Below are 13,372 nucleotides of genomic sequence, written 5' to 3' on the forward strand. Positions count from 1 at the left end.
ATATATATATATATATATATATATATATATATATATATATATATGGATCTAGTTTACAAGCTCAAACTTCGAACTGCAAATCATCGAGACCATAAGACTGACGTTTTCAAACTTTGAAATTTAATAAAAAATAAAATGAAAACAAATTTTTTGTTTACATTTTTGCAGGGGCAAGCCCCCTTACACCCCATAGACCCCCTGCTAAATAAATATACCAACTTTAAGATTGCTCTACAGTGAGGAAAATGGTAACTTTCCCATTCAGCGATGTAGAGTGATCGCCATTTAAAATGTTTGAAGTTTTAAAACTTTGATCTTATGGTCTCGACCATTTGCAGTTTGAAGTTTTGAAGCTTCAAACTTGTGAAGGGAATATAAATAAATATATATATATATAAAAACATATGTATATTTTCTATCCTCCACCCAAACTACATCTGTGTGTATGTGATGAACAGGAATTCGTACTTGTCAGTTAAGCGCAGCTACATGACAGCATTACACTGTCTGAGATATAAAGTTTTACAGTTATGTTTTTGTGTTGTAATCACTGTGATGGTATGCATTCAAGCTTGCATTTTTTTCATAAATGCACAGCACATTGTACTTTATTTTAACCATCTTGGAAAGTGTAAGCCATGATTCATATTACTGTCCATCCCTGCACATTCATATTTGTTTTGGCTACATTTCCTCCATGCACTCTCAGGTAAGCCAGATTAGCCGGGCAGATAGGTGTCATGGTTTTAGTGTGAATACAGTTGAGAGTTGCAGGTTTAAATCTCCAGTCCTCCAGTCTTTGTTTATTAGTCGTCCAATGTGTAAAGGACTGTGTCTGAAACAGGCAAACTGTCTGTGCAGATTCTGTAATGTTATTCAGTTTAAAAGTTAGAGAACATGAGCTGATCAATGTATCTCAACATGATTTTATACCTGCATTATGTCATTCATACATGCTTTTTAGTTTTTGTAGGGGATGAAGAGCGAGCTAGGAATTGTGCATTTTGCATCGAGAGGATGCACAGGCTGGAGGAGCAGTGCAGGGAGAGGTATTTTGATTACTTTTAACATTTTTTTTAACCAGAAAAGCTCTTGTCATTGTTACAGGATTATTTTTTGCAATACTACTTCTAATGCAGGAATACCCATCATGCATCTGTAATGCAAGTGCAATAGTCATACAATCCCTGTGATTACCAGTATGACTTTCATAAAAATATGTTACATATGAGTTAGTAGCAAGCCATGTTTGCTGTAGGTAGTGTTTTAAATTGTATGTCACAATCTAGATGACAGTCATTTATTTGTAACTGTCACATTGCTTCTAATTACAATAGTTTGTATACAAGTTGTCTGTTGGTTTTTTTGTTGCTGTTGGCATACTTATATATCTGTACTTTTGTAGTTTCGTAGGTCAATAATAGGTTAACTGTCCTTGCAAGCCATTTTAATCCTAGTCAATTATCTCATTTATTTATTTTATTTATTTGCATTTGTTTACCAGGAAAGTCCACTGGATTGAAATGAGCCCATTTTCAGTGGAGGCCTGAGGAAAAAAGTTTCAGCATAAAGATATACATGCAATCAAAATCACAATGAAAACTTTTGCAAAGAGGTAAAATTTGCAGCAATAGTTAAAATAGTCAGTGATACAATTCAGAGCATTTCATTGGATAGCAGGTTTTAAGTCACATTTAAGAGTAAGTGGAGACAGCATACACCCATTTAGTATGAGAATCAAATGCTGCACCTTCTGTTTGTAAAGCAAACACCTTAATCATTTTGCCAACCCCAGAACTGTGGTTGTAACTATGCTAGATTAGAACCCTGGCTCACATGTATTGTGAGCATTAACTTACACCAGTTGCTACAGATGTCACATAGCTGGCCTATTTACAAACTGAGTGGGTGTCTGCTGTCTCAGTGTTCACCCTGCTGTTGGTAGACAATGTCTGGCATGTACTTCAGTTCACCGTGGGTATCTCTTCTGCCTACAACACTTTTGATGCTTTAGGTATAACACACTTGTATTTTGTTTAAGGATAGTTGTGCACATGACCATTCCTGTTTATCACTTCTGTCTGTTAAATAATCAGCAATCAGCATCATGCTTTTTGTGTTTTGCAGGGTCAGAAAAAGGGATTAGTTACACATGTATAAGGGAGCTGACACATTAGTAGACAGGCAGTACTGCTTGTAGGACATCACCTATGTTGTTATATGTCACAGGCTGTCAATGTGTTCTTGATTGTCTGTTATTTCTAGGGTGTTGTGCTACATTCCAAAGATTTGATGTTGGGTCAACCAATGCCCATGTTGCCTTGCTCAGCTATTTTGCATATCGCTTTTATCTTTCCCACTGGATTGGCATCTAACTATGTTTTCATTGTACCAGTATGTTAATTGGTGGCTGTTCACATGATTCATAACATGTGCAGACACTTGGGTTACAGCTGACTTTCAGGCACCAACATAAATTTGCAAGGCGTACATGCAAGACATGGAGCATGGAAATTGTGATAGTCTGAAAGACACTGGCCAGTGTAGTGAGGTATACATCAAGTATTAAGCACTGCAGGTTACTGTAGATGTATTATGCTGTCATTTTCACAATGTTGTATTGCAAGGTACACATATGTCAGTGTTGCATGACAAAGTGCCATGGCATGCCTCTTCAGTCATCATGATGTTATGTGAGTGTGCTGGTTGTGCATATGCTTGTCATGCATAATGATGGCTGATAAATAGTCAGATAATGGCAGGATTTCCTCTGGCAAACTGTGTTATGCATGCTATGGCATGGCCTGGAGTAATTTGCTCATATTCTATGAGGGAATTATTGGCCCTGACATGGGTCTGTATTGGAATCATCCACAGGTATAGGTACTAGGACTTAGGGAATTAGAATGTGTTGTGTGCATGAATCCATTCCCCAGGAGCAGTTATTGTTATTATACTCCTCCTACATAATCATGTTAGGCCACGTCATCTGAGAATGTGGTTTTAATGGCATCTGCAGTGTATGCTGATATACCTTTATTCTCATATGCAGGCATCACATACTGACGTCATAGTGATTAATGTCTGTTAGATTTCTGATGTGCAAATCAGTTTGTGTTTAATGTCAGCTATGATTTTCACAGGAATGTGTGATCTGATATACATGTGGTTTTGATTAATGACCTACATCACATATGATGGTACACTTGACTATGAGCATACCTTAGTCTAAGGTGTCATAGTGACTCTTTTCTGCCTATGCATGGTGTCACAATGGGTATGTTGTTCACCCATCAGATGTCAGAGATGAGCACATGCCAGACCACTGCCCAAATACGCTGATAATGATGATGATGACCATGAAAACCACTGATAATGATGATGATGGCCATGAAAACTGCTGATGATGATGATGATGACAATGAAAAGACAATAATGACAATGAGGAAGCTGGATCTGCATGTGCAATCACCCCTGCTGGACCTCGAAGGTCATGCCACACAGTATCACCACAAGACAATTATCTGGAACAGATCTGGAAGGTTATGACTGGCCATTTGAATACAGATGAGGGACATGATGATGATTTTTTTTTCAGGATATGATATGGGATGCATTGGACTCATACAGGGAAATATCCCTGGAGAACATTTGTGATGTTCATCCCCAACCAGGCAGGCCCTCAGGACCATAATGTGATCCAATTTTGTAATTCTGCCAGCATGGTGTTTGCCATATAAGTGATTGGACTGTATAGACACATTTGTGCATGATAGATTTCACTGCCATGTTTATGTGTTATACAACCAAATGTACACTGCAGGTGTCATGTAACATTTAGCATTATGTTGCAATGGGTGCATGACACTCATTACCACATTAGAATTTCAGGCAACATGTTGCTGTCTATGAGTTTTGACAGATAACATGCTGCTACTGCTGTAAGAGTTCCACTGTACACATGTGCGGGATTGACAACAACTCACAAACACCATGTTGCCCGTACTCCACAACTACCACAATGGTATGGGTATGATTTGTGGGTTGTTGTCATGTTTGTTCAGTAGCAGGATATGTCCTTGCCCCTTTGCTGTGGATGACACTTGTGCTGTCACACTGACATAATGGCTTTGTGTATGTGTGTGTGTGTGTGTGTGTGTGTGTGTGTGTGTGTGTGTGTGTGTGTGTGTGTGTGTGTGTGTGTGGCATGTACTGACAATACTGATGCCATGTTGTATCATATAAATGTGTCTGCTATATATGTGCAGTCCTACTTTACAGAATGCATAGACCACTACTGTACCATTCATGTATACACTCTGGTACTGCTGATTTATACAATATATTAAAGTATGCCTTCTTTGGCCTAGATTACATTTCTGCATGCATTCCTTATTCACATAAATTTCAGCAAATGCTGCACATATGCACTGATTTATGTACTTCTCTCTGCACATATTCTGATCAATACAAAAACCCCATTGTACCTGGAATGTGAACTGTCATTGACTTCATGTTAATGTGCTGTAATGTTGTTCATAGGACTGTCCTTTGCTCAGTCATATTCATGGTCAATGATAACTAACCACAGATGTTTGTTACACATGTGGTTCTCCATTGGAATGACAGTATGTACATGTATGTAATACCAGTTCTTAGCTTGTTTATCCATGCCTCTTGCTGTTAGATGATTTCACAATACTGTGTTTTGTGTGATTTATATACTGCCATATTTGTTGTTGGCAATGTAGTCTGCCCACGTGACATACACTGGCCATTCGCTTCACTGTAGTTCCATTTGACTTCAACACCACCCTATGTAGTATATACATGCATTTATAATGTGCTCCCTTACATAGTGTTGTCCGGCTTTATATTTTGCCTATGTAGCTTTGCTACCATGTCCTCCTTGATGTGAGCCCATGTTGTCCACCTCCCTTCCACCTTTGTTGGTATGTCATATATTTTGCACACAAGCATTAAATATGTTCACTTTTCTTGACATTTTTGTCCGTTTTCATGTAATTGTTTTGTTAGAAGGCCAGCTTGTGCCAACCCTATGGGCATTATGCACACAAGTTTCTGGCTACTGCTTGCAATACATCCTTGTTCTTATTATACTTATGTGTTACATTGTAACTAGTGTACATTGTAACCATTATACAGGTGTAGTACATGTGCAAACAAGTTACTACCTACTGCTTACAATGCATCCTTGTTTTTGTTATACTTATGTGTTACATTGTAACTAGTGTACATTGTAACCATTATACAGATGTAGGACATGTGCACACAAGTTGCTGGCTACTGCTTGCAATGCATCCTTGTTCTTGTTATACTTGTGTGTTACATTGTAACCAGTGTACATTGTGTGTTACATTGTAACCAGTGTACATTATAACCATTATGCAGATGTAGGACATGTGCAAACAAGTTACTACCTACTGCTTGCAATTCATCCTTGTTCTTATTATACTTATGCGTTACATTGTAACTAGTGTACATTGTAAACATTATACAGGTGTAGGACATGTGCAAACAGGTTACTACCTACTGCTTGCAATGCATCCTTGTTCTTATTATACTTATGTGTTACATTGTAACTAGTGTACATTGTAACCATTATACAGGTGTAGGACATGTGCAAACAAGTTACTACCTACTGCTTGCAATGCATCCTTGTTCTTATTATACTTATGTGTTACATTGTAACCAGTGTACATTGTGTGTTACATTGTAACCAGTGTACATTGTCAAAATTCATATGCACAACTTGATAGTTGTTATATAGCATTAATCATAGATTTCAGAATGTATATTATTACATATCATTGGTGTATATACGTGTATTGATATTTCTTTCTGATAGTTTCCTGTGAGGCCAATTTAGGTCATACATATAGGTATATGCATGTGTGTTGCCTCTGGTATGGCATATGTCTGTTGCATATACATTCCTTTACATATCTGTTTGTGTTGCATACACCTACTTGCGGAAGTGGCAGCCAGTTTGTTGATTTGCTGCAGCACTGCTGTTTGGCACTGTGCTTGGCTGTTTGTCTTTCTCATGCATGGTCAGAGGTTCTATTCTGCCCTCTGTTTGTCTTCTCCAGCATTTCATGGGCTGCTTTTGCTCATCTGTGCTTTTACTTGTCTTACATTTCCCTGCTGACAGACTACTTGTTTACAAGATCATTTATCTAATGTGTACTGTGACCTCTATTTATTACCCTACAACACACAACTGCCATCAGTCATACACATCCTGGTATGACTGCCACACAGTCTGTGACATGTCATAATGTGATAGTGTATAGACATGTCGTAATGTGATAGTGTATGGGTACATGCTTGTTTATGCATCTCATCATGGCTGCTATACATCCCCACCCTGGTTAACTTTCCATTGCCTGTGTTGTAGAGTGTACCATCTGTGTACCTTACCTTTCCTTACTGTTTATTTTAAACCTTTGTCTGACATGCCTGGACCTTTCCTTTCATTCTCCTAAAAACAAACAAAAAAAAATGGAGTCTATTCCCACCAAAAAAATCCCCCTTTGCCTCTGCCCCTTTCACTGTTCCTCAGATTTTTCTATTATAACATCCCTTTTGTGTGTCCCTCTTCTTCAGCCGTACCCTGCATCTCCTTTTCCATCTACTTATTTCCTTGGGTGTATGTTTTACCTGTATTCCTGACACATATGCCACACCTATTGTTAATGACTGTTAGCTGTGGCAATGTGGCCATAATTGCCCTTCACCTTTATTAATTTTTTTAATTAGAAATTTTATGGATTCCATCAGAATCCATGAGTGCAATCAAGTATATTTTATTAGTAAATGACTTACAGAGACATCCACAGTTGTGTCTGGTATTACTGGAGGGATTGCTGAGGATATGTGTTACTTCCAAATGGCATGCAGCTTACTTTGTTAATGTACATCAGACTTTACAAGACCGTTTGCATGACTTAGGGAGCGTCCATAACTACTAGACAGTATGCTGATGCTCTTGCTGCTCAACTCTGTTATGATCTGGGATATTCTAAGTTGACGACGGAATATTTACATATTACAGGCTTATCTGCAATTTTTGCACTGATATTGCTGAAATGCACCAGATTCCATGAACTTTAAAGAATCCAACCTATTATCTCCCTCCTTAAAAGCAGAATTCAAGAAATTGGTAACTAATGTATGTAAATTACAAATTGAACAACTAAATCAAAAAGACAAAACGTATTTAGAGACTTTCTCAGTTACAAAAATGGAACTCTTTACCCATTCAAGGAATCAGAAAAAAATAATATTTCTAAATTATATCAGGTAAAATCAGAGTTGTCCAAACTATGATTCTCCCTCACATAGTTTATGTGAGCAGAAATGTACCAATATTGTTAACAAACAAAATTTTTTTTTTTTGTTATTCACATAACACCCTCCTGGGAGAGAGGGAAGAAGATTATCAGCTTCTGTAGCATATGTTCTGCGATATTATGGTGGAGTAGAGATCCAGCATGTTCCATCATATTATGGAGGAGTAGATATCCAGCATGTTGCATCATATTATGGTGGAGTAGATATCCAGCATATTGCATCATATTATGGTGGAGTAGATAACTAGCATGTTGCATCATATTATGGTGGAGTAAAGATCCAGCATGTTGTATCATATTATGGTGGAGAAGATATCCAGCATGTTTCATCATATTATGGTGGAGTAGATATCCAGCATGTTGCATCATATTATGGTGGAGTAGAGATCCAGCATGTTGCATCATATTATGGTGGAGTAGATATCCAGCATGTTGCATCATATTATGGTGGAGTAGAGATCCAGCATGTTGCATCATATTATGGTGGAGTAGATAACCAGCATGTTGCATCATATTATGGTGGAGTAGATATCCAGCATGCTGCATCATATTATGGTAGAGTAGAGATCCAGCATGTTGCATCATATTATGGTGGAGTAGATATCCAGCATGTTGCATCATATTATGGTGGAGTAGATATCCAGCATGTTGCATCATATTATGGTGGAGTAGATATCCAGCATGTTGCATCATATTTTGGTGGAGTGGATATCCAGCATGTTGCATCATATTATGATGGAGTAGATATCCAGCATGTTTCGTCATACTATGGTGGAGTAGATATCCAGCATGTTGTATCATAGTATGGTGGAGTAGAGATCCAGCATGTTGCATCATATTATGGTGGAGTAGATATCCAGCATGTTGCATCATATTATGGTGGAGTAGATATCCAGCATGTTGCATCATATTATGGTGGAGTAGAGATCCAGCATGTTGCATCATATTATGGAGGAGTAGATATCCAGCATGTTGCATCATATTATGGTGGAGTAGATAACCAGTATGTTGCATCATATTATGGTGGAGTAGATATCCAGCATGTTGCATCATATTATGGTGGAGTAGAGATCCAGCATGTTGTATCATATTATGGTGGAGTAGATATCCAGCATGTTTCATCATATTATGGTGGAGTAGATATCCAGCATGTTGCATCATATTATGGTGGAGTAGAGATCCGGCATGTTGCATCATATTATGGTGGAGTAGATAACCAGTATGTTGCGTCATATTATGGTGGAGTAGATATCCAGCATGTTGCATCATATTTTGGTGGAGTAGATATCCAGCATGCTGCATCATATTATGGTGGAGTAGAGATCCAGCATGTTGTATCATATTATGGTGGAGTAGAGATCCGGCGTGTTGCATCATATTATGGTGGAGTAGATAACCAGCATGTTGCGTCATATTATGGTGGAGTAGATATCCAGCATGTTGCATCATATTTTGGTGGAGTAGATATCCAGCATGCTGCATCATATTATGGTGGAGTAGAGATCCAGCATGTTGTATCATATTACGGTGGAGTAGATATCCAGCATGTTGCATCATATTGTGGTGGAGTAGATATCCAGCATGTTGCATCATATTATGGTGGAGTAGAGATCCATCATGTTGTATCCTATTATGGTGGAGTAGATATCCAACATGTTTCATCATATTATGGTGGAGTAGATAACCAGCATGTTGCATCATATTATGGTAGAGTAGATAACCAGCATGTTGCATCATATTATGGAGGAGTAGATATCCAGCATGTTGCATCATATTATGGTGGAGTAGATAACCAGCATGTTGCATCATATTATGGAGGAGTAGAAATCCAGCATGTTGCATCATATTATGGTGGAGTAGATATCCAGCATGTTGCATCATACTGTGGTGGAGTAGAAATCCAGCATGTTGCATCATATTATCGTGGAGTAGATATCCAGCATGTTGCATCATACTGTGGTGGAGTAGAAATCCAGCATGTTGCATCATATTATGGTGGAGTAGATATCCAGCATGTTGCATCATACTGTGGTGGAGTAGAAATCCAGCATGTTGCATCATATTATGGTGGAGTAGATATCCAGCATGTTGCATCATATTATGGTGGAGTAGATATCCAGCATGTTGCATCATATTATGGTGGAGTAGAGATCCAGCATGTTGTATCATATTATGGTGGAGTAGATAACCAGCATGTTGCATCATATTATGGTGGAGTAGATATCCAGCATGTTGCATCATATTATGATGGAGTAGATATCCAGCATGTTGCATCATATGTTTAGCCTTTCATTTGCATTTTTTAGTGATTTATGTAAAGAATTTATTTGATTTAGACCCTATGGAAATGATTTCCATTAGACAGGGCATACAATATACTCTATCCTGGGAATGTCCTAAAGTCAGATATTTCAGGGTATATCATACATGGAAAGCTGGTACTTTGCAATAGTCCCAGCAGTAGGATTGGAATTCTGGATGTTAGGTATAATTCCAGATCCTCAATCTACTTCCCCCATATATTGCGAAGTCCTATCATTCTACCTAGAAGTGTGGTTAATTATTAATTATTCTGCATCAGACAGAGCATTTCTAAAGTACAATTAGAAAATTTCAAGTGTAGGAATGAAGGTAAAATTCAGTAGTCTGTGAAGAGCCTGGAATCTTTCCACTCACTGGTGGCAACAAATGGGTAGAAAACTGTGGTGTAGAAACTTAATCATTGTGGAATTAACATAATCCTTTTGGTAAATACAATGTTATATTCTGTTGTATAACTCCTTCTGAGCTATTTTTACCAATACGTATATATTGTTTAACTGTTTTGATTGTTAATGTGTTGTTAATTATGTTTTACTAGAAATGTTCTTTACACAGTAATGTTTTGTTGTGAGTGAAAGCCTTTTTTTCTTTTGTATTGAATGTTAATAAAATACAGGGGAAAAACTGATAAGGTTTCAACAAATAGGAAAAAGGGTGTGTGTGAAAGCCATCTGATTACTAATGAGAATGGATCTAATATAAATACAAGAGACTGGCTGAAAAGTTTCAGAGAGGTGCTCAAACAGGTCAGAGAGGCAAAATCTTATGATCATAGTATAGTGAAGATTTTTTATAACCATAGTTTGCAGGTACAAGAAGGAGAAGAAAGGGAATACTTAAAGAAGAGACAGAATCAACTGCACTAAACATCATATCAAAAATAATACCTGGGATTTACAGACACAAAAGAGAATTTTTATTTTTATAGAGCCTTTACATCAACAGAAACTATTGCACAATATGATTTCATTATTAATAATGTCAATCTTATAATGAACATTTATTACAGATTCAGAAAATGCCACTTCCATGATCGCAATCAAGTAAACACTGTTTACAGTGCATACAATCCCAGATACTCATTCACAGTTTATGTGGCCAGGCTAAAGTGTGTAACAAGGAGCTGTAGTGACCCACATGAAGATCTAGGGGTACCTGATAAATTTTCGAACGCTCAAAATTTCGAACGTTACATGGTCGAGACCAAATGTTTGAAATTTTGAGTGTTCAAAGATAGACTTTCAACAGCGCCGTACGGTGCAGATAGGGAGAATTTCCCTTTTCTGCACTGAAGTGCGGTCTTGGAGTTGATATATTTAAGTAGGGGGTGTGGGCGGTGCAGGGGTGCTTGCACCCCTGCTTACATTGTTAAAGTATTTTTTTCTTTTTTTACTTTTTTTTTATTTGATGTTCGAACATCAAAATGTCAAACATTTGGTCTCGACCATCTAATGTTTGACATTTTGGAAGTTCGAACATTTAAAATAGACCCAAGATCTCGTTAGGTCAATTTGTGGCCTCAGTAAAGTACATGCAGCTATGCCATGAAAAAAACACATTCACACCCTGAGAGAGGATTTGAACCATCATTTTTTTCCAGTTACACACAACCTGATATTTCCTTAACAGAACAAGCCATAGAGGCAGTCACACACAGAAAGTGTCAAGGAAGCACACAATAGTTGAGTGCTGAACATTTGCAAATTTCAAGCAGAAAAAATGCAGGCCTGTCAAGATTTGAAACCATTACCCTCATTGGTGACTTTGTAACAGATATTTCATTTTCAAGGGTGAGCCATAGAAACAGTCACACTAAAGGTGTCAGGGAAGCACATAGCATGTGAACATTAACACATTTATAAAATGGAAGCAGAAAAATCTAAATATCTGTAGAACTCTGGGTTGATTGGAACCTTCCACTCTGCAGACAGAAACTGTAAAAATCACTTGATGAAAAATCTGAGCAATGGAAGCAACTAGACTAAAAGCACAAGCTTTACAATATTTTGAATTTGCACATTTCTGCTGAACAGCACTCAGTTCATTGGTGTGACAGATGGCAGCAGAGGCCAATTTACTTAGTAAATGACATTTGTTTGGACTTCATGGCCGCTATACAATGAGCAATACCACTTCTCATCAGCTGTACACGAGCATCGACATTACTCGTCATGATCGTACAGTATGACCACAAAAAGATAAGTGATCTGAAACCCTGTTTTCGTATGTGCGTGTGGTGTGGTTGTCTATTTTTGACAGATTAAAGGTTAGATATGGGGTATAAGAAACAGATGAAAAGGAACAAGTAGAGGGCAGAACAGACAATAAGCAAAGAAGGAGTGAGTAAGATGAAGGTAGGGTGGAATGGCAATACCTTTTTTTTGTGCAACAGGGTATCCATTTGTTATGAGGAGAAGAGTAAGTAAGTTAGAGACGGAGGGCAACAGGGTGAGGTTAGGTAGCATGGAAGCCAGACAAGACTGACAGGGTGTGGGGTTGCACAAGGGAGACAACATAATGGTGAAGTAAACAGTAGACAAACATGCATGGACACAGAAGGGAGGGGAACACCAAGCTGGGAGATAAGATTGCATGTTCACAGCTGCAGTCCCTGTCAGCTGAGATCCAATGGGAAATTACTTGTCACCCTGGGTACCCAGTGGGAAATTACTTGTCACCCTGGGTACCCAGTGGGAAATTACTTGTCACCCTGGGTATCCAGTGGGAAATTACTTGTCACCCTGGGTACCCAGTGGGAAATTACTTGTCGCCCTGGGTACCCAGTGGGAAATTACTTGTCACCCTGGGTACTGTCCTCACTGGGCCCTGGCTAAGAAGGTTAACCAGTGCTGTATAAGGATGTGGCTCAAGTCACAGGAGTATGCTCTCTATTAGGATGCTGTGAGCATCCAAACTCCTGTTGAAGATATTTCCACAATCTCTTCCATTGCTAACATATGGTGAAAACATCATGTCCACTCACACTGCTACAGGTCAGCACAACTGTACCAGCTTCCATTGCTAACATATGGCAAAAACATCATGTCCACTCACACTGCTAAAGGTCAGCACAACTGTACCAGCTTCCATTGCAAGACTAGCTGATGCAGGTAGGCCAAGAGGTATGGAGACAACTGTGACAGGTTGGAAAACAGATGTGCTGGGTGCTTCCACTAGTGGTCATGGCTGGTAGCGTAGAAACAGTGGGATGTGAATGAGAGTTCCTGTATTTTATGTCCTGAGTTCCTGATACATAAAGGCAGTTCAGTACTTTTTTTATCTCCTTTTTTATTGTCTATTTATCCTTTGTTGACTGAGTTACTCCCTCTAGGCTAGTGGCATCTTTTCAGGGGAGACCTGAGGTGGTATTTATACCTTTAGGTGAAATTTGGCAGGGCATTGTGGAACTTCCACTACTCTTTTTGATAGATTGTGGAGGATCTTTCACATGCACCTGAGCTACAACCAACTCAAGCAGATGGGACCTCGGTTTAATATCTCATCTGAAGTATGACACACTCAGGAGTGCAGTACCCCGTTATGCTATATTACAGTGTCAGCAAAGTAATTCCTTCTGCACCAAAGGATAGTGTGGATGTTGGTGTACCACTGACACTACATAGTGGAAGAACTGGGGGTGGTGGTGTTGATCTCTAGGAAATTGATTGGTACAA

This window comes from Protopterus annectens, chromosome 16.part0 (assembly GCF_019279795.1).
Source record: "Protopterus annectens isolate FY-2018-M chromosome 16.part0, PAN1.0, whole genome shotgun sequence".
In the NCBI taxonomy this organism is placed as follows: Eukaryota; Metazoa; Chordata; order Ceratodontiformes; family Protopteridae; genus Protopterus; species Protopterus annectens.